The 26,089-nt window shown below is 49.5% G+C and overlaps 1 protein-coding gene across 1 annotated transcript in view; it reads left to right on the forward strand.

Annotated features, from left to right (window-relative positions):
- Positions 1-19,603: 19,603 nt before the first annotated feature.
- CASP2 (caspase 2) overlaps positions 19,604-26,089 on the forward strand; it is a 59,670-nt gene continuing 53,184 nt past the window's right edge. The window contains exon 1 of the mRNA XM_075352186.1: positions 19,604-19,848. The gene's annotated coding sequence lies outside the window, so the exon portion shown is untranslated. The remainder of the gene's footprint in view (positions 19,849-26,089) is intronic.

Genomic DNA, 26,089 nt, shown 5'->3' on the forward strand with positions numbered 1-26,089 from the left:
AGTCCCCGGCTTCTGCGGCCTAGTTCCGTAACTCCCGCCCCCGGGCCTGCCAGTTAGGGGTAAGGGCGGGACGGCCGACTAGACGTCGGCAGTGAGGGCTGGAGCATACTTAGGTGTTCTCCTCCCCCCTCACTAAGCACTGTGGGGCACCAGATTCCCGCACTTTATTAGTCACGCCCACGGCTCCCTCCTCCCCTGAGAACTCCGGCAGCCATTGTTACAACACTTCAGCCGGTGGAGGATTTTCAGAACGAGCTCCAGACAGCTCTGGGAGGCCCAGGCAGGGAATCTGGTGGACACACAACCGCTTGGGCGGTCGGTAAGCCACACCGGTTACCAGGTGCTGGCCCCCCTAAGGTGCCGAAGTGTATATATATATATTGATATTGTATACATTTTCTCTGTTCGGCCGCATTATTTGCCTTTGGCTATATACCCTCACTGATCACTCTCAGAGGAGACAACAGCATGTCGTCCGCAAAGAGCAAGGGTGCCAAGGCACAGGGTTATTTTGCAACCTGTACCTCTTGTGCGGCTATGTTACCTGCAGGTTCCACCTACCCTCACTGTGTGCAATGCTCGGCCCCTGTGACACTCACTCAGCCGGAGCCTCAGGCACTGGTGGGACCCTCGGCTCAGGTAGAACCGCCGGCTCCCACTGTCCAGGTGGCAGGGACAGAGTTTGCAGTTTTGGCTGAGAAACTCTCTCAGTCCCTTTCACAATCCATGGCTCAGTCTATGGACAGATGGTCTGCTAAGATACTAGAAGCCTTGCAGTCCAGATCGGTAACACAGGCCCAGGGCACTGGGAGTTCATCGCCCCCAGGCCCCTCTCGGTCGGCGCAGCAAAGTGCTCCTGGGGTGACACCTAGGTCCCACGGGGAGAACTCCGACACGGACCGCAGTCCCAGACCGGCTAAGCGGGCTCGCTGGGAACCTTCCCCGACTTCATCACGCTGTTCGGGGTCTCAGTATGAGGACTCCCTGGAGGATGAAGCGGAGGTCGCAGCTCAGGGCTCTGATCCTGACGTTGCTCTCAATCTTGATACACCTGAAGGGGACGCCATAGTTAATGACCTTATAGCGTCCATCAACCAGGTGCTAGATCTTTCTCCCCCAACTCCACCTATAGAGGAGTCGGCTTCGCAGCAGGAAAAACACCAGTTTAGGTTTCCTAAACGTACACGGAGTGCGTTTTTCGATCACTCTAACTTCAGAGATGCTGTCCAGAAGCACAGAGCATTTCCGGACAAGCGTTTTACTAAGCGCCTCAATGACACACGTTATCCCTTCCCCCCTGACGTAGTTAAGGGTTGGGCTCAGTGTCCCAAGGTGGATCCTCCAGTCTCTAGACTGGCGGCTAGATCCATAGTTGCAGTGGCAGATGGCTCATCGCTCAAAGATGCCACTGACAGGCAGATAGAGCTCCTGATGAAATCAATCTATGAAGCCATAGGCGCGTCGTTTGCTCCAGCCTTTGCAGCCGTGTGGGCGCTCCAAGCTATCTCAGCTTGTCTGTCTGAGATTAATGCGGTCACACGTACCTCTGCTCCGCAAGTTGTGTCTTTGACTTCTCAGGCGTCGGCTTTTTCGTCCTACGCCATGAACGCCGTCCTGGACTCGGCGAGCCGTACAGCGGTAGCGTCCGCTAATGCGGTGGCAGTCCGCAGGGCCATGTGGCTACGCGAATGGAAGGCAGACTCTGCTTCCAAGAAGTTCTTAACCGGTTTGCCATTTTCTGGCAACCGGTTGTTTGGCGAGCAATTGTATGAAATTATTAAACAATCCAAGGGAAAGGACTCGTCCTTACCCCAGTCCAAACCGAACAAACCTCAGCAACGAAAAATTCAATCGAGGTTTAGGTCCTTTCGGCCCTCAGCCAGGTCCCAATCCTCCACGTCCAACAGGTCACAGAAGGGCCAGAGGAACTCTTCTGCATGGCGGTCTAAGTCACGTCCTCCAAAGACCGCCAGAGGAACCGTCTCCAAGGCGGCCTCCTCATGACTTTCGGCCTCCCCAAACCGCATCCTCGGTCGGTGGCAGGCTCTCCCGCTTTTGCGACGCCTGGTGGCCACATGTCCAAGACCGATGGGTGAGAGACATTCTGTCTCACGGTTACAGGATAGAGCTCTGTTCTCGTCCTCCGACTCGTTTTTTCAGAACATCTCCGCCCCCCGAGCGAGCCGATGCACTTTTTCAGGCGGTGAACACTCTGAAGGCAGAAGGAGTTGTGATCCCAGTTCCCCTTCAGGAACGTGGTCGCGGCTTTTACTCCAACTTGTTCGTGGTGCCAAAAAAGGACGGTTCATTCCGTCCCGTTCTGGACCTCAAACTACTCAACAGACACGTGAGAACCAGACGGTTCCGGATGGAATCTCTCCGCTCTGTCATCGCCTCGATGGCACAAGGAGACTTCCTAGCATCAATCGACATCAGGGATGCTTATCTCCATGTGCCGATTGCACCAGAGCATCAACGCTTCCTGCGTTTCGCCATCGGGGACGAACACCTTCAGTTCGTGGCACTGCCTTTCGGCCTGGCGACAGCCCCACGGGTCTTCACCAAGGTCATGGCAGCAGCGGTGGCGGTCCTACACTCTCAGGGCCACTCGGTGATCCCTTACTTAGACGATCTTCTAGTCAAGGCACCCTCCCGGGTGGCATGCCAACACAGCCTGACCATTGCTCTGGAGACTCTCCAGAGGTTCGGGTGGATCATCAATTTCCCAAAGTCAAAATTGACACCGACCCAATCACTGACTTACCTCGGGATGGAGTTTCATACTCTCTCAGCGATAGTGAAGCTTCCGCTGGACAAACAGCGTTCGCTGCAGACAGGGGTGCACTCTCTCCTTCGGGCCCAGTCACACCCCTTGAGGCGCCTCATGCACTTCCTAGGGAAGATGGTGGCAGCTATAGAGGCAGTTCCCTTTGCGCAGTTTCATCTACGTCCACTTCAATGGGACATTCTCCGCAAATGGGACAGGAGGTCGACGTCCCTGGACAGGAACGTCTCTCTTTCCCTTGCAGCCAAAACCTCTCTTCAGTGGTGGCTTCTTCCCACTTCTTTGTCGAAGGGAAAATCCTTCCTGCCCCCAGACTGGGCTGTGGTCACGACGGACGCGAGTCTGTCAGGGTGGGGAGCGGTCTTCCTCCACCACAGGGCTCAGGGAACCTGGACTCCGACAGAGTCCTCCCTTCAGATCAATGTTCTGGAGATAAGGGCAGTGTATCTAGCCCTAAAGGCGTTCCAGCGGTGGCTGGAGGGCAGGCAGATCCGAATACAGTCGGACAACGCCACGGCGGTTGCGTACATCAACCACCAGGGCGGCACACGCAGTCGTCAAGCCTCCCAAGAAGTTCGGAGGATTCTGCTGTGGGCGGAAGCCACAGCCTCCACCATCTCCGCAGTTCACATCCCAGGCGTAGAAAACTGGGAAGCAGACTTTCTCAGTCGCCAGGGCATGGACGCAGGGGAATGGTCTCTTCACCCGGACGCGTTTCAAGAGATCTGTTGCCGCTGGGGAACGCCGGACGTCGACCTCATGGCGTCTCGGCACAACAACAAAGTCCCGGCATTCATGGCACGGTCTCAAGATCACAGAGCTCTGGCGGCGGATGCCTTAGTTCAGGATTGGTCGCAGTTTCGACTGCCTTATGTATTTCCTCCTCTGGCACTGCTGCCCAGAGTGTTACGCAAGATCAGGTCCGACTGCCGCCGCGCCATCCTCGTCGCTCCAGACTGGCCGAGGAGGTCGTGGTACCCGGATCTGTGGCACCTCACGGTGGGGCAACCGTGGGCACTCCCAGACCGACCAGACTTGCTGTCTCAAGGGCCATTTTTCCATCTGAATTCTGCGGCCCTCAACCTGACTGTGTGGCCATTGAGTCCTGGCTCCTAGCGTCCTCAGGGTTATCTCAAGATGTCATTGCCACCATGAGACAGGCCAGGAAACCAACGTCCGCCAAGATCTATCACAGGGCTTGGAGGATCTTCTTATCCTGGTGCGCTGATCAGGGTTTTACCCCCTGGCCGTTTGCCTTACCCACTTTTCTTTCGTTCCTTCAATCCGGAAAGTACAAGGGGTTGTCTCTCGGCTCTCTCAAGGGACAAGTATCAGCGCTTTCCGTGTTTTTTCAAAAGTGTCTAGCCAGGCTTCCTCAGGTCCGCACGTTCCTGCAGGGAGTTTGCCACATAGTCCCACCTTACAAGCGTCCGCTGGAACCCTGGGATCTTAACAGGGTGCTAATGGCTCTTCAGAAACCACCTTTTGAGCCGATGCGGGATGTCTCTCTATCACGCCTTTCGCAGAAGGTGGCCTTCCTAGTGGCAGTCACATCACTTCGGAGAGTGTCTGAGCTAGCAGCGCTGTCATGCAAAGCCCCCTTCCTGGTGTTTCACCAGGATAAGGTGGTTCTGCGTCCGGTCCCGGAATTTCTCCCTAAGGTGGTATCCCCTTTTCATCTCAATCAGGATATCTCCTTACCTTCTTTTTGCCCTCATCCAGTTCACCAATGTGAAAAGGATTTGCACTTGTTAGATCTGGTGAGAGCACTCCGGCTCTACATTTCTCGCACGGCGCCCCTGCGCCGTTCTGATGCGCTCTTTGTCCTTGTCGCTGGCCAGCGTAAGGGGTCTCAGGCTTCCAAGTCAACCTTGGCTCGGTGGATCAAGGAACCGATTCTTGAAGCCTACCGTTCTGCTGGGCTTCCGATTCCTTCAGGGCTGAAAGCCCATTCTACCAGAGCCGTAGGTGCATCCTGGGCTTTGCGACACCAGGCTACGGCTCAGCAGGTGTGTCAGGCGGCTACCTGGTCGAGTCTGCACACTTTCACGAAACACTATCAGGTGCATGCCTATGCTTCGGCAGATGCCAGCCTAGGTAGGCGAATCCTTCAGGCGGCGGTTGCCCACCTGTAAGAGGGGGCCGTTTTCGGCTCTTTTTATCGAGGTATTCTTTTACCCACCCAGGGACTGCTTTTGGACGTCCCAATTGTCTGGGTCTCCCAATGGAGCGACAAAGAAGAAGGGAATTTTGTTTACTTACCGTAAATTCCTTTTCTTCTAGCTCCTATTGGGAGACCCAGCACCCGCCCCTGTTCCCTTCGGGCTGTTGTTCTTTTGTGTACACATGTTGTTCATGTTGAATTGTTCTTTTGGTTCATGGTTTCAGTTCTCCGAACATCCTTCGGATTGAATTTACCTTAGACCAATTTATAAGTTTCCTCCTTCCTGCTTTGGCACCAAAACTGATGGGCCCGTGATGCACGGGAGGGCGTATAGGCAGAGGGGAGGGGTTACACTTTTTAAAGTGTAATACTTTGTGTGGCCTCCGGAGGCAGAAGCTATACACCCAATTGTCTGGGTCTCCCAATAGGAGCTAGAAGAAAAGGAATTTACGGTAAGTAAACAAAATTCCCTTCTTTGTAATTTTTGGAAATGATCAAATCCAAAAATTGGATATCATCATCAGAGAGTGCAGGGGTGAAGGTAAGTGCTGAACTCCTGGACAAATAGATGAACTTCTTCCAGTGTTTCCTTCCAGATGAAAAACAGGTCGTCTATGTATCTGCAGGAACTCTAGGTGTGATTCTTTGACATGAGGGACCGTGAGATGAAGAGGGACTAAGGCGGGCTTTGCACGCTGCGACATCGGTAACAATGTGTTACCGATGCTGCAGCGATAGTCCCGCCCCCGTCGCACGTTCGATATCTAGTGAAAGCTGCCGTAGCGATTATTATCGCTACGGCAGCTTTACACGCACATACCTGCCGTGCGACGTCCCTCTGGCCGGCGACCCGCCTCCTTCCTAAGGGGGCGGGTCGTGCGGCGTCACAGCGACGTCACACGGCAGGCGGCCAATTGAAGTGTAGGGGCGGAGATGAGCAGGATGTAAACATCCCGCCCACCTCCGTCCTTCTCATTGCAGCCGGCGGCAGGTAAGGTGAAGTTCCTCGCTCCTGCGGCTTCATACACAGCGATGTGTGCAGCCGCAGGAGCGAGGAACTACATCGCACCTGTCGCTGCACCGGCATTATGGAAATGTCGGAGGCTGCAGCGATGATACGATAACGACGCTTTTGCGCTCGTTCATCGTATCAAAAAGGATTTGCACGTTGCGATATCGACTGCGACGCCGGATGTGCGTCACTTTTGATTTGACCCCATCGACATCGCACGTGCAATGTCGCAACGTGCAAAGTCGCCCTAAGGTTATGTGTGCACGTTGTGTCGGGAGTACCTGCAGTTTATTCTGCACGTTTTCCTTCCCTTGGTTTTTGACCAAATGGCTTTTGACCATTTTTTAACGCTAAAAACGCATGCGTATTTACCGCGTTTTTAGTTCGTTTTCAGCGCTTTTTACCTGCGTTTTCACCTGCGTTTCTGCAGATGCGTTTTGTAGATCAAGACACTGAGAAATAAAGTTGGAATAGTCAAAAAGAATGAAAAAAGAGAAAAAAAGGATAAAATTAACTTTTAATAAAACTATATTGAAAATTATCAATTTTAATGAAATAATAGCGGTTATGCATATTTTAACAGAAAAATAGGTAAAGTTTATTATTTTTTTAGCATTTAAATGTTCGGTTATTGTGTGTGTGTGTAAAGGAACATTATAACCCTTTAATTTTATGCCAGAAAAGCATGCGTTTTTGAAGCCAAAAATGCAGTGGAAAAGCAGGTAAAAAGCATGAAAAACGCAGGAAAGTTGATTTTGGTTGCATTTTGCCATTTCTCATTGACTCCAATGTTAAGGAAACGCTGCAGAAATGGCAAAAACAACTGACATGCTGCTTCTTTTTCAGCATGGTTTTTGACCCAAAATATGCAAATTAAACGCTGCAGAAAAAAAAGCAAAGTGCAGACAGGATTTCATCTTTTCCCATAGACTTTGCTGGAAAACAAAAAACGCATGCGTTTTAGCGCAAAAACAATGCAGCTAAAAACGCTGCGGAAACGCGGGAAAAAACGCAACGTGCGCACATAGCCTTAAACCGTCCAATAAACAGACTCGCATAATTAGGCACAAATTCTGCTCCAAAATCCACATCAAAAAAACTCTTCAGAAATTTCACATTGACTCCTATTGATTTCAATGGAAAAAAAGTGACTATAACACTAATGCTGATGTTTTTTTTCCAATAGGACATAGAAATAATGTTTTGTGCTCACAATTGCACTTGATTTTCTACAGAACTGTGCATTAGAATCCTTGTTTGTTTATGAACTTTTCCGATCTAAGGATATGTTCACACAACTTTTTTTATGTAGGTTTTGGAGTGGATTCTGCTCCAAAGGTTGTTGTCGGAAATTTGATGTAAAGACTAGCACTTTTGTAATTTAATGTTGATTGAAATACTATGTCCCAAGAATGACAAAAGTATTTTAGGAGTGGTACCACAATATTACCTTGTATTGCAATTTAATGTTAAAATTATAAGTCATTTTTCAAGATATTAGCACTTTTATTTACAGCTAGTTGCCTAGGAGACCGACCACCACTACCATTTAGCAGCAGTGGCCAAACATGCACAGCACTTACAAGATCTTTCTATCAAGCAACTTTGAAGCTGGCCTCGATCTTTGGATCTCCTATTAGCTTAGAGGACCACCAACGACACGGCAGCGCTTGCAAGATGGACTACAAAGGTGGTCGGTTTCCTAGACAACGAGCTGTAAACAATAAAAGGTGTCTTAATATCTCAAGAATATTTACTCCACCTCTGCTTTAAAGGCAGTGGCATAACTAGAGTTTGACGCCCCCCATTGCAAAATTTGGACCATGCCCCCCCCTCCCCGCATGTTGGTCAGATGTTTGTATAAGTATACATTTAGCATTCTGAATCCTATAAAGACACATGAGTTGCCCTCCCCCCATTATGTAGTAATATCCCCCACCCTGTTCTAATGTCCCTATCCTGGTCTCCTTCCTGGTAAATATGTCCCCATCCTGGTATATATGACCACCTACTGGTATACTGTAGGAGGGGAAAAAGCGCAAATAGGGTCTTACCCGGTATGAGGGTAGAAAGACAAGAAGGAAATATACTCACCTGGTGAGGTTGTGCCCGTCACAACCCCTTATGATCGCCTGTGAGTGTCTGGTGGTTTAGCAGCGGCCCCGGAGAGGAATTGTGATATATATATAAGTAGAATAGGAACGGGTTTAATGCCGCGCTAAAAACCACAGATGGTGTAGATTAAAAAGATTTCCTTTTATTTTACAGTTCTACGCGTTTCAGAGACATCTCCGTCTCCTTCCTCAGGAAAAAAAGAAAATTAGAAGTATGATTTCTTTTTTTCCTGAGGAAGGAGACGGAGATGTCTCTGAAACGCGTAGAACCGTAAAATAAAAGGAAACCTTTTTAACCTACAGCATCTATGGTTTTTAGCACAGCATTAAACCCGTTCCTATTCTACTTATATATATCACCTACTGGTATATACTGTCCCCTCCTGGGCCCATCCTGTTATATATGTCCCCCTCCTGATATATACTGTCTCCCTCCTGGTATCTATTGTCACCTTTCTGGGCCCATCCTGGTATCTATTGTTGCCCTCCTGGTATATATGTCCCCTTCCTAGCATATACTATCCCCCTCCTGGTATATGCTCTCCCCCTTATGGTATCTACTGTCCTCCTCCTGGTCCCATTCTGGTATCTACTGTCCCCCTCCTGATATACAGTCAGGGCCAGAAATATTTGGACAGTGACACAAGTTTTGTTATTTTAGCTGTTTACAAAAACATGTTCAGAAATACAATTATATATATAATATGGGCTGAAAGTGCACACTCCCAGCTGCAATATGAGAGTTGTCACATCCAAATCGGAGAAAGGGTTTAGGAATCATAGCTCTGTAATGCATAGCCTCCTCTTTTTCAAGGGACCAAAAGTAATTGGACAAGGGACCCTAAGGGCTGCAATTAACTCTGAAGGCGTCTCCCTCGTTAACCTGTAATCAATGAAGTAGTTAAAAGGTCTGGGGTTGATTACAGGTGTGTGGTTTTGCATTTCGAAGCTTTTGCTGTGACCAGACAACATGCGGTCTAAGGAACTCTCAATTGAGGTGAAGCAGAACATCCTGAGGCTGAAAAAAAAGAAAAAATCCATCAGAGAGATAGCAGACATGCTTGGAGTAGCAAAATCAACAGTCGGGTACATTCTGAGAAAAAAGGAATTGACTGGTGAGCTTGGGAACTCAAAAAGGCCTGGGCATCCACGGATGACAACAGTGGTGGATGATCGCCGCATACTTTCTTTGGTGAAGAAGAACCCGTTCACAACATCAACTGAAGTCCAGAACACTCTCAGTGAAGTAGGTGTATCTGTCTCTAAGTCAACAGTAAAGAGAAGACTCCATGAAAGTAAATACAAAGGGTTCACATCTAGATGCAAACCATTCATCAATTCCAGAAATAGACAGGCCAGAGTTAAATTTGCTGAAAAACACCTCATGAAGCCAGCTCAGTTCTGGAAAAGTATTCTATGGACAGATGAGACAAAGATCAACCTGTACCAGAATGATGGGAAGAAAAAAGTTTGGAGAAGAAAGGGAACGGCACATGATCCAAGGCACACCACATCCTCTGTAAAACATGGTGGAGGCAACGTCATGGCATGGGCATGCATGGCTTTCAATGGCACTGGGTCACTTGTGTTTATTGATGACATAACAGCAGACAAGAGTAGCCGGATGAATTCTGAAGTGTACCGGGATATACTTTCAGCCCAGATTCAGCCAAATGCCGCAAAGTTGATCGGACGGCGCTTCATAGTACAGATGGACAATGACCCCAAGCATACAGCCAAAGCTACCCAGGAGTTCATGAGTGCTAAAAAGTGGAACATTCTGCAATGGCCAAGTCAATCACCAGATCTTAACCCAATTGAGCATGCATTTCACTTGCTCAAATCCAGACTTAAGACGGAAAGACCCACAAACAAGCAAGACCTGAAGGCTGCGGCTGTAAAGGCCTGGCAAAGCATTAAGAAGGAGGAAACCCAGCGTTTGGTGATGTCCATGGGTTCCAGACTTAAGGCAGTGATTGCCTCCAAAGGATTCGCAACAAAATATTGAAAGAAGGGAATTTTGTTTACTTACCGTAAATTCCTTTTCTTCTAGCTCCTATTGGGAGACCCAGACAATTGGGTGTATAGCTTCTGCCTCCGGAGGCCACACAAAGTATTACACTTTAAAAAGTGTAACCCCTCCCCTCTGCCTATACACCCCCCCGTGCATCACGGGCTCCTCAGTTTTGGTGCAAAAGCAGGAAGGAGGAAACTTATAAATTGGTCTAAAGTAAATTCAATCCGAAGGATGTTCGGAGAACTTAAAACCATGAACCAAAAGACCAATTCAACATGAACAACATGTGTACACAAAAGAACAACAGCCCGAAGGGAACAGGGGCGGCTGCTGGGTCTCCCAATAGGAGCTAGAAGAAAAGGAATTTACGGTAAGTAAACAAAATTCCCTTCTTCTTTGTCGCTCCATTGGGAGACCCAGACAATTGGGACGTCCAAAAGCAGTCCCTGGGTGGGTAAAAGAATACCCTGATAAAAAGAGCCAACAACGGCCCTCCTCTTACAGGTGGGCAACCGCCGCCTGAAGGACTAGCCTACCTAGACTGGCATCCGCCGAAGCATAGGTATGCACCTGATAGTGTTTCGTGAAAGTGTGCAGACTAGACCAGGTAGCTGCCTGACACACCTGCTGAGCCGTCGCCCGGTGCCGCAATGCCCAGGACGCACCCACGGCTCTGGTAGAATGGGCTTTCAGCCCTGAAGGAATCGGAAGCCCAGAAGAACGGTAGGCTTCAAAAATCGGTTCCTTGATCCACCGAGCCAAGGTTGACCTGGAAGCCTGCGACCCCTTACGCTGGCCAGCGACAAGGACAAAGAGCGCATCAGAACGGCGCAGTGGCGCCGTGCGAGACACGTAGATCCGGAGTGCTCTCACTAGATCTAACAAATGCAAATCCTTTTCACATTGGTGAATTGGATGAGGGCAAAATGAAGGTAAGGAGATATCCTGATTGAGATGAAAAGGGGACACCACTTTGGGGAGAAAGTCCGGGACCGGACGCAGAACCACCTTATCCTGGTGAAATACCAGGAAGGGGGCTTTGCATGACAGCGCTGCAAGCTCTGACACTCTTCGGAGTGATGTGACTGCCACTAGAAATGCCACCTTCTGCGAAAGACGTGATAGAGAGACATCCCGCAGCAGCTCAAAAGGCGGTTTCTGAAGAGCCCGTAGAACCCTGTTGAGATCCCAGGGTTCCAGCGGACGCTTGTAAGGTGGAACTATGTGGCAAGCTCCCTGCAGGAACGTGCGGACCTGCGGAAGCCTGGCTAGACGCTTTTGAAAAAACACGGAAAGCGCCGAGACTTGTCCCTTGAGAGAGCCTAGAGACAAACCCTTGTCCATTCCGGATTGAAGGAAGGAAAGAAACGTGGGTAAGGCAAACGGCCAGGGGGTAAACCCCTTATCAGAGCACCAGGCTAAGAAGATCCTCCAAGCCCTGTGATAGATCTTGGCTGACGTTGGTTTCCTGGCCTGTCTCATAGTGGCAATGACCTCTTGAGATAACCCTGAGGACGCTAGGAGCCAGGACTCAATGGCCACACAGTCAGGTTGAGTGCCGCAGAATTCAGATGGAAAAATGGCCCTTGAGACAGCAAGTCTGGTCGGTCTGGGAGCGCCCACGGTTGACCCACCGTGAGGTGCCACAGGTCCGGGTACCACGACCTCCTCGGCCAGTCTGGAGCGACGAGGATGGCGCGGCGGCAGTCGGACCTGATCTTGCGCAACACTCTGGGCAGCATTGCCAGAGGAGGGAATACATAAGGCAGTCGAAACTGCGACCAATCCTGAACTAAGGCGTCCGCCGCCAGAGCTCTGTGATCCTGAGACCGTGCCATGAATGCCGGGACTTTGTTGTTGTGCCGAGACGCCATGAGATCGACGTCCGGCGTTCCCCAGCGGCAACAGATCTCTTGAAACACGTCCGGGTGAAGAGACCATTCCCCTGCGTCCATGCCCTGGCGACTGAGAAAGTCTGCTTCCCAGTTTTCTACGCCTGGGATGTGAACCGCGGAGATGGTGGAGGCTGTGGCCTCCGCCCACAGCAGAATCCGCCGAACTTCTTGGAAGGCTTGACGACTGCGAGTGCCGCCCTGGTGGTTGATGTACGCGACCGCCGTGGCGTTGTCCGACTGTATGCGGATCTGCCTGCCCTCCAGCCACCGATGGAACGCTTTTAGGGCTAGTTACAGTGCCCTTATCTCCAGAACATTGATCTGAAGGGAGGACTCTGTCGGAGACCAGGTTCCCTGAGCCTTGTGGTGGAGAAAAACCGCTCCCCACCCTGACAGACTCGCGTCCGTCGTGACCACAGCCCAGGATGGGGGCAGGAAAGATTTTCCCTTCGACAGGGAAGTGGGAAGAAGCCACCACTGAAGAGAGGTCTTGGCTGCCAGAGAAAGAGAGACGTTCCTGTCTAAGGACGTCGACCTCTTGTCCCATTTGCGGAGAATGTCCCATTGGAGTGGACGCAGATGAAGCTGCGCAAAGGGAACTGCCTCCATTGCTGCCACCATCTTCCCCAGGAAGTGCATGAGGCGCCTCAAGGGGTGTGACTGGGCCCGAAGGAGAGATTGCACCCCTGTTTACAGCGAACGCTGTTTGTCCAGCGGTAGCTTGACTATCGCTGAGAGAGTATGAAACTCCATCCCGAGGTAAGTCAGTGATTTGGTCGGAGTCAATTTTGACTTTGGGAAATTGATGATCCACCCGAACCTCTGGAGAGTCTCCAGAGCCACGGTCAGACTGTGTTGACATGCCACCCGGGAGGGTGCCTTGACTAGGAGATCGTCTAAGTAAGGGATCACCGAGTGGCCCTGAGAGTGTAGGACCGCCACCACGGATGCCATGACCTTGGTTCGCTCGGGGGGCGGAGATGTTCTGAAAAAACGAGTCGGAGGACGAGAGCTGAACTCTATCCTGTAACCGTGAGACAGAATGTCCCTCACCCATCGGTCTTGGACATGTGGCCACCAGGCGTCGCAAAAGCGGGAGAGCCTGCCACCGACCGAGGATGCGGTTTGGGGAGGCCGAAAGTCATGAGGAGGCCGCCTTGGAGACGGTGCCTCCGGCGGTCTTTGGAGGACGTGACTTAGACCGCCATGCAGAATAGTTTCTCTGGCTCTTCTGTGGCCTGTTGGACGATGAGGATTGGGACCTGGCTGAGGGCCGAAAGGACCGAAACCTCGCTTGAATTTTTCGTTGCTGAGGTCTCTTTGGTTTGGGCTGGGGTAAGGACGAGTCCTTTCCCTTGGATTGCTTAATAATTTCATCCAACTGTTCGCCAAACAATCGGTCGCCAGAAAAGGGCAAACCGGTCAAGAACTTCTTGGAAGCAGAGTCTGCCTTCCATTCGCGTAGCCACATGGCCCTGCGGACTGCCACCGAATTGGCGGATGCTACCGCTGTACGGCTAGCCGAGTCCAGGACAGCATTCATGGCGTAGGATGAAAATACCGACGCCTGAGACGTCAAAGACGCTACTTGCGGAGCAGAGGTACGGGTGACCGCATTAATCTCAGACAGACAAGCTGAGATAGCCTGGAGTGCCCACACTGCTGCAAAGGCTGGGGCAAAGGACGCGCCTATGGCTTCATAGATGGATTTCATTAGGAGCTCTATCTGCCTGTCCGTGGCATCCTTGAGCGTTGAACCGTCAGCCACTGCTACTACGGATCTAGCCGCCAGTCTAGAGACTGGAGGATCCACCTTGGGACACTGAGCCCAACCCTTAGCTACGTCAGAGGGGAAGGGGTAACGTGTGTCATTAAGGCGTTTAGTAAAGCGCTTGTCCGGGAAAGCCCTGTGCTTCTGGACAGCATCTCTGAAGTTCGAGTGATCGAAGAAAACACTCCGAGTACGTTTGGGAAACCTAAATTGGTGCTTCTCCTGCTGTGCGGCCGACTCCTCTATAGGTAGAGTTGGGGGAGAAAGATCTAGCACCTGGTTGATGGACGCTATAAGGTCATTTACTATGGCGTCCCCTTCAGGTGTATCAAGATTGAGAGCAACGTCAGGGTCAGAGTCCTGGGCTGCGACCTCCGCCTCATCCTCTAGAGAGTCCTCAAGCTGAGACCCCGAACAGCGTGATGAAGTCGGGGAAGATTCTAAGCGAGCCCGCTTAGCCGGTCTGGGACTGCAGTCCGTGCCGGAGTCCTCCACGTAATAACTAGAGGCCACCCCAGGAGCACGCTTCGTCGCAGACCGAGAGGGGCCTGGGGGCGATCCCGCAGTGCCCGGGGCCTGTGTAAGGGCCGGTCTGGGCTGCAAAGCTTCTAGTATCTTAGCAGACCATTTGTCCATAGACTGAGCCATGGATTGTGAAAGTGACTCAGAGAGTTTCTCAGCAAAAGCTGCAAACTCTGTCCCTGCCGCCTGGACAGGGGAAGCCGCCGGTTCTACCTGGGCCGAGGGTCCCACCAGTGCCCCAGGCTCCGGCTGAGCGAGTGCCACATGGCCCGAGCATTGCTCACAGTGAGGGTAGGTGGAACCTGCAGGTAGCATAGCCGCACAAGAGGTACAGGTTGCAAAATAACCCTGTGTCTTGGCACCCTTGCTCCTTGTGAACGACATGCTGTAGTCTCCCAGGAGAGTGATCACTGAGGGATATATAGCCACAAGCTAACAGTACAGCCGAACCGAGAAAATGTATACAAATATAATATATATATATATATACAGTTCAGCACTCTAGGGGGCCCAGCACCGGTGGGAAGAAGCCACATGGCTTACCGACCGCTCAAGCAGTGTGTGGCCACCAGATTCCCTGCCTCGGGTCTCCCAGAGGTGCTGCCAGAAGTCCTCCACCGGCAGAATGTGCTTAAAACATGGCTGTCGGCGTTCACAGGGGAGGAGGGAGCCGTGGGCGTAACTACAAAAGTGCGGGAATCTGGTGCCCCAGAGTGAATAGTGAGGGGGGCGGAGGACAGCCAAGTGTGCTCCAGCCCTCACTGTCGGCGTCAGACCGACCGTCCCGCCCTTCCCCCTGACTGGCAGGCCCGGGGGCGGGAGTTTAAGGCACTAGGCCGCAAAAGCCGGGGACTAAAGTTAAAACCGCGGCCGGCAAGCAGGCGCGGTCGGCGCGGTAGTCCCGGTCTCATACCAACACCGCAGTCGCTGCAGCGTCTGAGGCCAAGGTGCTCCATGCACCGTCCCCAAGGGGACACAGAGTACCTGTGCGGGAATCTGGTGCCCTAGAGTGATTAGTGAGGGGGGCGGAGGACAGCCAAGTGTGCTCCAGCCCTCACTGTCGGCGTCAGACCGACCGTCCCGCCCTTCCCCCTGACTGGCAGGCTCGGGGGCGGGAGTTTAAGGCACTAGGCCGCAAAAGCCGGGGACTAAAGTTAAAACCGCGGCCGGCAAGCAGGCGCGGTCGGCGCGGTAGTCCCGATCTCATACCAACACCGCAGTCGCTGCAGCGTCTGAGGTCAAGGTGCTCCATGCACCGTCCCCAAGGGGACACAGAGTACCTGTAGATGCAGGGCCCTGTCCCTGATGATACTCAGTCTCCTGTCCGTCAGAATCCCACAGGGGCTGCGGAGGGAGCCCGGTCCCAGTGCCTGGATGACCGGATAGGATCCCACTTCTCCCAGAGCCCCTAAGGGATGGGGAAGGAAAACTGCATGTGGCTCCGGCCTGTGTACCCGCAATGGGTACCTCAACCTTATCAACACCGCCGACTTAGTGGGGTGAGAAGGGAGCATGCCGGGAGCCCTGTTAGGGCCCTCTTTTCTTCCATCCGATATAATCAGCAGCTGCTGCTGACTAAAATGGGAGCATGAGTGCATGTGTGCCTCCTTCAACACAAAGCATAAAACTGAGGAGCCCGTGATGCACGGGGGGGTGTATAGGCAGAGGGGAGGGGTTACACTTTTTAAAGTGTAATACTTTGTGTGGTCTCCGGAGGCAGAAGCTATACACCCAATTGTCTGGGTCTCCCAATGGAGCGACAAAGAAATAAAAATATTTTGTTTGGGTTTGGTTTATTTGTCCAATTACTTTTGACCTCCTAAAATGTGGAGTGTTTGTAAAGAAATGTGTACAATTCCTACAATTTCTATCAGATATTTTTGTTCAAACCTTCAAATTAAACGTTACAATCTGCACTTGAATTCTGTTGTAGAGATTTCATTTCAAATCCAATGTGGTGGCATGCAGAGCCCAACTCGCCAAAATTGTGTCACTGTCCAAATATTTCTGGACCTAACTGTATACTGTCCCCCTGCTGATATATACTGTCCACCTCCTGGTATGTACTGTCTCCCTCCTGGTATCTACTGCCCCCTTCTGGGCCCTTCCTGGTATCTACTGTTGCCCTTCTGGTATATACAGTTAGGTCCAGAAATCTTTGGACAGTGACACAATTTTCGCGAGTTGGGCTCTGCATGCCACCACATTGGATTTGAAATGAAACCTCTACAACAGAATTCAAGTGCAGATTGTAACGTTTAATTTGAAGGTTTGAACAAAAATATCTGATAGAAATTGTAGGAATTGTACACATTTCTTTACAAACACTCCACATTTTAGGAGGTCAAAAGTAATTGGACAAATAAACCAAACCCAAACAAAATATTTTTATTTTCAATATTTTGTTGCGAATCCTTTGGAGGCAATCACTGCCTTAAGTCTGGAACCCATGGACATCACCAAACGCTGGGTTTCCTCCTTCTTAATGCTTTGCCAGGCCTTTACAGCCGCAGCCTTCAGGTCTTGCTTGTTTGTGGGTCTTTCCGTCTTAAGTCTGGATTTGAGCAAGTGAAATGCATGCTCAATTGGGTTAAGATCTGGTGATTGACTTGGCCATTGCAGAATGTTCCACTTTTTTGCACTCATGAACTCCTGGGTAGCTTTGGCTGTATGCTTGGGGTCATTGTCCATCTGTACTATGAAGCGCCGTCCGATCAACTTTGCGGCATTTGGCTGAATCTGGGCTGAAAGTATATCCCGGTACACTTCAGAATTCATCCGGCTACTCTTGTCTGCTGTTATGTCATCAATAAACACAAATGACCCAGTGCCATTGAAAGCCATGCATGCCCATGCCATCACGTTGCCTCCACCATGTTTTACAGAGGATGTGGTGTGCCTTGGATCATGTGCCGTTCCCTTTCTTCTCCAAACTTTTTTCTTCCCATCATTCTGGTACAGGTTGATCTTGGTCTCATCTGTCCATAGAATACTTTTCCAGAACTGAGCTGGCTTCATGAGGTGTTTTTCAGCAAATTTAACTCTGGCCTGTCTATTGTTGGAATTGATGAATGGTTTGCATCTAGATGTGAACCCTTTGTATTTACTTTCATGGAGTCTTCTCTTTACTGGTGACTTAGAGACAGATACACCTACTTCACTGAGAGTGTTCTGGACTTCAGTTGATGTTGTGAACGGGTTCTTCTTCACCAAAGAAAGTATGCGGCGATCATCCACCACTGTTGTCATCCGTGGACGCCCAGGCCTTTTTGAGTTCCCAAGCTCACCAGTCAATTCCTTTTTTCTCAGAATGTACCCGACTGTTGATTTTGCTACTCCAAGCATGTCTGCTATCTCTCTGATGGATTTTTTCTTTTTTTTCAGCCTCAGGATGTTCTGCTTCACCTCAATTGAGAGTTCCTTAGACCGCATGTTGTCTGGTCACAGCAACAGCTTCCAAATGCAAAACCACACACCTGTAATCAACCCCAGACCTTTTAACTACTTCATTGATTAGAGGTTAACGAGGGAGACGCCTTCAGAGTTAATTGCAGCCCTTAGAGTCCCTTGTCCAATTACTTTTGGTCCCTTGAAAAAGAGGAGGCTATGCATTACAGAGCTATGATTCCTAAACCCTTTCTCCGATTTGGATGTGAAAACTCTCATATTGCAGCTGGGAGTGTGCACTTTCAGCCCATATTATATATATAATTGTATTTCTGAACATGTTTTTGTAAACAGCTAAAATAACAAAACTTGTGTCACTGTCCAAATATTTCTGGACCTAACTGTATGTCCCCTTCCTAGTATATACTGTCCCCCTCCTGGTATATACTGTCCCCCTCCTGGTATATACTGTCCCCCTCCTGAGCCCATCCTGGTATATATGTCCCCCTCCTGGTATATATGTCCCCATCCAGGAAAATATGTCTCAGTTGTCCAGTGCAAAAACCCCTCAAACATTGTACTCAGCATCTCCGGTTCCCACGTTGCGCGGCGTCCTCCTGTGTAACCAGCGCGCAGTGTCCGGCAGCTTTTCATAGGCGTCCGTGCTATGGCAGTGCATGGCGTCATTGTCATGTGCCGCCCTCAGTCACTGGGACGCAGATGAAAAGTTACGTCTTCTGTTTGGCCATCAGCGTGTATCGCAGTGCAGGAACCTGATGGGTCTCTGTGCCCATGATGCATTTCAGCTGGATGTGCGCCCTTGGAGGCACATCCAGCTGAAGCAGGGGCTGGGGCCAGGGAGCCCCACGCACCCCATGGCCTGGTCGTGATCCTTGCAACTGTGATCATTTCGCTCTTATTGTGGGGTATTGTCAGATAGAGCTCATAAATCCAAACACTTTTGCAATTTTTCAGCCGTTGTTGAGATATTAACACTTTTCTTTTGTTTACAGCTCGTTGCCATGGAAACCGACCACTGCTGCTAAACAAGCACTGTACTTAGAATCTACTGACCATCTAATCCTAGCGCTGAAGCTGGCCAGGATCGCTGGAGCGTGCTATGGCCTCCTAATCCGGGCCAGCTTCAGCGCTGCGCTTACAAATTCGAAAGCGATGGTGGTCGGTCTCCAAGGTAACGAGATGTAAACAAAAGAAATGTGTTAATATCTTCAGAAGGGCTGAAAATTTTAAGAAGCAGTAAATGACAAAAGTGCTGACCGTGTCATGGTCGCAGAGTTGCAGCTATGCGTGCATCACCAACAACAACGCCAGGAGTTGGCGCCATATTATTAATGTCTATGGATAAACATTCGAGGTCTCAAAAGCTAATGTGGGGAAAATATGGAGGGGGCAGATACTTTTCTTCACATACTGTGCACCCAGCCCTTGGTTTTGATTTGGTGTTACCAGAAGTGTTGTCATGGGGCCATGAATGTGTTTTCTCCATATATATGGCCGTCGTTATGAGGTTTCTATGATGTGGAAGCTTTATGACTAGTCATGTGAAAAATAATGTTATTTTTATTAATTTTTCTCCTCAGAAACACTTTCTAGTCAGAGAATCGCCTCAGAGAGCGGCCATGCTGCTGAAAGGTCACATACACAGCATTATTGTACATCTTTATTTCCACACTGGTTTGACTAGATCACAGCACTGGCCATGATAGGCATTATGTCTGTCAAGGCTCCGGCCATTTAGACCTCAGCACAGCACAGATCGCCATTGTGCCCTCCGTCTGTCTAAACTTCCTCCTTCTTCGTCGTCCTGAAAACCGCGGGAAAAACTAAAACGGACCAATCAGAAGAAAGCCCGCGAAAATCCTGTGACGTTGGAGCTTTGTCTCGGACGAGAGGGCGGGGTTACGGGCTGGCGACGCATGCGCATTCGTGAGGGGAGCCGCATAAGCACCGGATGGATCGTGTGTCTACGGTGTGACGGGGAGGCTCCGGAGCGGGGAGTTTACGGTCATCCGCGGGCGCTAAATGCGGTGATTCCCGCCTGCAGCCGGCTCCCCCGATACCACATCCTCCCTTTCAGTCACATTATTGTTATTATTTTTGTTAATGACACCACGTGATCCAGTGGGCGGCGCCTACACGATCCCCCTTCTTGACCGACAGGTGAGGATGACGTCATTTTTCTGGTGGGGTATATCAGTGGCTGCTAGTGCGCATGCGTCAGAGTGCATCCTGGTGGGTCAGTGTTTCTAGATTGGGGTCTCTAGGACCCAAATTTTATATTTTGTAAAATCTCTAAAAAAAATATATATTTTTTTTGCATTGTTTGTGTTTTTAATTTAGAGTTTAGAATTGTTGATATAAGTATAGTTTATGTTCCTGAGCCATAATAATGAGCCGACCCTATAGCCCTGGTGTATAGAGGTGTACCGTAATATAGCGTTATCAGGCCAGTGCGACATACTGCAACATGGCATAATAATGAGCCGACCCTATAGCCCTGGTGTATAGAGGTATACCGTAATCAGGCCAGTGCGACATACTGCAACATGGCATAATAATGAGCCGACCCTATAGTACTGGTGTATAGAGGTGTACCGTAATATACTGTAATCAGGCCAGTGCGACATACTGCAACATGGCATAATAATGAGCCGACCCTATAGCCCTGGTGTATAGAGGTGTACCATAATATAGCGTTATCAGGCCAGTGCGACATACTGCAACATGGCATAATAATGAGCCGACCCTATAGTACTGGTGTATAGAGGTATACCGTAATATACTGTAATCAGGCCAGTGCGACATACTGCAACATGGCATAATAATGAGCCGACCCTATAGTACTGGTGTATAGAGGTGTACCGTAATATACTGTAATCAGGCCAGTGCGACATACTGCAACATGGCATAATAATGAGCCGACCCTATAGCCCTGGTGTATAGAGGTGTATGGTAATATAGCGTTATCAGGCCAGTGCGACATAGCGCAACATGGCATAATAATGAGCCAACCCTATAGCCCTGGTGTATAGAGGTGTACTGTAATATAGCGTTATCAGGCCAGTGCGACATACCGCAACATGGCATAATAATGAGCCGACCCTATAGCCCTGGTGTATAGAGGTGTATGGTAATATAGCGTTATCAGGCCAGTGCGACATACTGCAACATGGCATAATAAAGACCCACGCAGGTCATATAGCATCAATACATAAAAATGGAGGTAAAAAAACGTCAGCAAGGGACAGAAGTCGTCACCAGGTCACCGAATATCACCAAAATGCAGGACGACTGTCTGAGACCTCCATATCAATGACCTGACTATAGGACGGTGGGCGCTGATGGGGACAGCAGGTGAATGGTGGGGGCGCTGGGTATACGTCAAACACCAGTATCAGATTGGTGGGGTGTCTGACACCCAGGACCCCCGCAGATCAGGTCTTGAACTTGTCAGCGGCCCCTGAGCAGTACCCGGAGCTGCTGTGCACCTTCACTGCTTATATTTTATTATATTCACTTAAATAGTGGTTTACAGACGTGATCATCACTGTCCCCATTGGGGCTCACAATCTGCCAAAGTGATCTCATATTGATCCTGTTTACTCGGGGTCATCTATATTTTGGATCACTTCTTTAAAGGGAACCTGTCGCCATTTTTTCCAGAATTGAACTAAAAGTATCACCTGCTGCTCTGTATGAAGGTGCACCTGATTCCCTCACTCCCCTTGCAGACCCCACAAATACCTTTTATAAGGCCCTGTGCGCACTAGAAAATGGAATTTTCTTAAGAAAATTTGGGACCCTCTGACAGATTACCACACCAGCGGTAAAAAAACGCAGCAAACCGCACCTGGAAACCGCATGCGGTTTTACCGCAGTATTGCTGCGTTTTTTCTGCGGGTTGTTCCCTGCGGTTTTTGACCATTATCTATTGCAAAAACCGCAGGTACCTGCGGAAAAAAAGTGACATGCAAGTCTTTTTGCTGCAGAAAACATGCAGCAAAACCTGTAGGTAAAAAAAACGCAGTGTGTGCACAGCATTTTTTTTTTTTACCATAGGTTTTGCTGGGGAAGGACTGCAGAAAGGTTATGAACATTTTCTGCAGCAAAACCGCAGTAAAAACCACAGCATGCGCACAGGGCCTTAAATCGGCCGCCACGCATGTAAATTAACCGTTCTGCTGGTCGGATGGGTGTCCTTTTCTTCGGCTCCTGTACCTTCTTCTGCTGTTGTTCGCCATCCTTTTTTCAAGATTGATGTGGGTGACGCGTCCCTCATTATCCAAGTTACTCTGCAAAACCTTGCGCCTGTGCAGCCATATTCCCGACTCGCGCAGGAGCAGTTCACGCTGCCCCACCGTGGGCAGGTCCGAAAACATAGGTGCGCTTGTGCGAGCCGGTGAGATCTTTATGGATGTGCGAGAATTTGGTCGGATACCAGGATGATGCAGGTGACGTCATCCACATCACCGACCATAATCTTGCGCCTACACAATGACCTCATCGGCTTGCGCAAGCGCACCTGTTTTCGGCTCTACCCGCGATGGGGCAGAGCGAACTGCTCCTGCGTGAGCCGGGAATACGGCTGCAGAGGCGCAAGATTTTGCAGCGCAACTTGGATGAGCAGCAAGTTGTCAATCATGAAAAGAGGACAGCGAACAACAGCAGAAGGAGGGACAGGATCCCGAAGAGAAAGACGCCCATCCGACCAGGAAAAAGACGCCCATCCGACCAGGAAAAAGACGCCCATCCGACCAGGAAAAAGACGCCCATCCGACCAGGAAAAAGACGCCCATCCGACCAGGAAAAAGACGCCCATCCGACCAGAAAAAAGACGCCCATCCGACCAGAAAAAAGACGCCTGTCCGGCCAGAGTGGTTAATTTACATATGTTGCAGCAGATTTTATAAAGATATTTTTGGGATCTGCAAGGGGACTGAGGAAACAAGGTGCACCTTTGTAGAGTGCAGCCCAGGAGCTGCAGAAGGGGAGACTTTTGATTCAATACTGAAAAAACTGGTAACAGGTTCCCTTTTAAGTGTTGTTAAATTGACCCAAACTGCCTCTGACTCTGCAGCCCCATCGGTCTGAGCCCTTCTGTCCGGTGAAATGCGCCGGGTTGTACGTTCAGGTCAGTCCTGTAGACCTGGGTGTCGGTGGACTGACCTGGGTGTCGGTGGACTGACCTGGGTGTCGGTGGACTGACCTGGGTGTCGGTGGACTGACCTGGGTGTCGGCGGACTGACCTGGGTGTCGGCGGACTGACCTGGGTGTCGGCGGACTGACCTGGGTGTCGGCGGACTGACCTGGGTGTCGGCGGACTGACCTGGGTGTCGGCGGACTGACCTGGGTGTCGGCGGACTGACCTGGGTGTCGGCGGACTGACCTGGGTGTTGGCGGACTTTCTAGTGTAAAGTAGTGAATGCCTCCTCGAACTTCTGCTGAGTATTCATGTTCCAGAATGTCTGCACTTATTATGTAAATCAGTTACTTGTGTGTTGATTGCGGGTTTTTTTTTTTTTTTTTATACTCTTTTTTTTTTTTTTTTTTTGTCTTTTTTTTGAGTCTGTTTTAAATGAAGCATAAATAGGTCAGGAGATTCGCACTTCTGTGATAGGCCGGTTTCACACATCCGGCTTTTTGCCGTTTTTCCGGATGCGGCGCTCTCCCGTACAGTTAATACAGTACAGTGACGGCGCATGTGACCCGGAAGTTACAGCGCTGTCATTGTACTGTATTAACTGTACGGGAGAGCGCCGCATCCGGCAAAACGGCAAAAAGCCGGATGTGTGAAACCGGCCATAGGTGGTGCTCAGAAGGATGCAGTAGAATAATCAGTATATAGTATACACCTTCAGCTCCGAAAATAAGAATCTTGAGTAGATGATTTTTAACTAAGCAGACAAGTGAGAAATAGATTTAGCAGCCCACGTTTCGGCCCTGGGGCCTTTTTGAAGGATACCTGCCGGGAGGTCCATCTGTAAACGAGTGAGAACACGTCAGAAGTTTTGTATTTTGAAACTTCGTGGTATTTGGCTTTGACAGAACTTTATTTACATTCTTAGGTGTGGATTGCGCGCATTTGTTAGGTTTTTCCGCTGCGGAAATTAACACAAAATGCATGTGCGTTCTTTACCTCCTTTTTTTCTGCATCTAAATATAAGTTTATGAGGGAAATCTGTACAGAAGCTCAGAGTTCCCGCAAGAGAAATTGACATGCTGCGGATATGAAACTCAATTTATGCAGTGTTAAAAAGAAGCGCAAAAATCCAATCCACTTTGCTGGAATTGCAAAGCTGTGTGCACACACTGCGTTTTTTGAGTGCAGTTGGTGCCCAAAACTGTATGTCTATCCTTATCCAAGCAAAGTTGATGAGAACTCAGAAATGTTGTGCGCACATTGCTTCTTTTTTCCTTGCAGTTTTGGGTGCAGAAAAAAGAAACAGCATGTCACTTCTTTGAGTACACTAAAAAATAAAAAACGCATGGCAGAAAAAATGCACCAAAAATGCAGGCGTATTTTGGTGTGTTTTTCTGCCACAAGGTGCGTTTTTAGGTGCACAAAATTTTTGCAACGCTCACACATGCCCAAAGACGCTGCGTTTTCGACTTATTGAAAATATGAAGCATCAAAAGCTCATCTTGTGCACAGAGCCTAAGGCTATGTGCGCACAGTGCGTTTTTCACGGCGTTTTTGCGCGTTTTTCGGGTGCGTTTTTGGCCTCAAAACTGCAGGACTTTGCTTCCCCAGCAAAGTCTGAGTTTTCATTTTTGCTGTCCGCACACATCTGTTTTTTTTACCTGCGTTTTTGAGTTAAAGAAAAAATAATGGACATGTCAGTTCTTTCCTGCGTTTTTCTGCGTTTTCCGCCCATGCAATGCATTTGAAAAACGCAGCAAAACGCACAGATCAAAAACGCACCAAATCGCGGCAAAAACGCATGCGTTTTTTATGTGTTTTTTCGACGCAGGTGCGTTTTTAGCGGCCAAAAACGCAGCGTCAAAAAGACGCAGTGTGCGAACCTAGCCTAAGAATGATGCTAAGAAGAATTAACTGCACCTCAATGTCAGGGCGCCTCGCTGTGCATATTTTCTGTCTTTTTCAACTTCTTTACATTGCTTTAGGCTCCTAAAGCTGCAAAGTAACTAAAAGAAGTGATCGGACGATTCGTCCACTGGTTTACATTTGGAAGCCTCTCATTTGTTTTTTATATACAGCTTGGAAAAAAAAACAAACAAAATACTGGCTGCAAAATTGACCAATACTCTTAAAGGAAATCTGTCAGCAGGTTTTTGCTGTGTAATATGAAGAGAGCATGCTGTAAAGGTTAACACACACATTTCAGCCATGTGTCTCATCACGCTGTGTGCTTTTGTTGACCTTCAATGTTTGTTTTAGCTTCAGGACATAATCATTGCTTTACTAGGTCAGTTAGTCTGGCACGCTCCCTCCTGTGATTAGCAGCTCACTGTCTATAGACTTTGTACATACAGAGCCTGGTGTGGGCGGAGGCAGCTCTCACCTCTGCTGCATTGCTGAATCTAAAAACTCTGATTGTATCGTACCCACTGCATCCAGTAATCTAAGTGACACATTGCTGGATTCAGGGTCTCTGCCTAATCAAGCTGCTCTCAGATGAGGTAGTAAAGACCTGCTGACAGATTCCCTTTAAGTATAAATACTGATCTTCTTCAAAGACTCAGTGGTACTGCCGGCATGTAAAAGTGTGCACATTGCCTACTCTTCCTAGTTTTTGGGGTGTCAGACATGTTGGATATAGGTGTGCCCCTTGCTTGGTTCCTGCTGGAGATCCGTCATCTGGCCGCTTATTATCCTTCCTCTGAATACACATGTACGGCTGACATCAGTGCGTATTTACGGTTTACGTAGGAGGTGTTTTTGTTGTTGTGAGCAATTGACATGTCTGAAGTTTGGATTGTTGGTGGTTGAGGGGCTCACACCCAACCACCCCACACTGATCCCTACAACGACGGCTCAAGAGATGGGGTCTGACGGTGTCTTTACTCGTGGAGGAGAGCGATTCTCACGTCTTATGCATCAAACCTTTTTCAAAATAAAGTGCAGCCACAACACGATGGAGATTGTATCCACACAAGCAAACAATGTAATGTACAGAACAAAGGAGACAAACATCTGCAAACAATGAATCATGAAAAGATAAAGCCTTGACCTAATGTGTAAGGGGTCAGTGCTTAGCGAAGCAAGGTGCCGTCCAGCTGGAAACTGGGGATGGGGGAGACGAGGATTTGGAAGCCGGAGGACATGTGCTTCTCATATTGAGACCTCAGGAGAGAAGCGGCTGCCCGGGATTCTTATGTAATGGAACGTTTACCATATAATCAGTGTAGATAGAAACAGCAACAAATGCTATTAAAAAAA

This window comes from Anomaloglossus baeobatrachus, chromosome 5 (assembly GCF_048569485.1).
Source record: "Anomaloglossus baeobatrachus isolate aAnoBae1 chromosome 5, aAnoBae1.hap1, whole genome shotgun sequence".
NCBI classification, from domain to species: Eukaryota; Metazoa; Chordata; class Amphibia; order Anura; family Aromobatidae; genus Anomaloglossus; species Anomaloglossus baeobatrachus.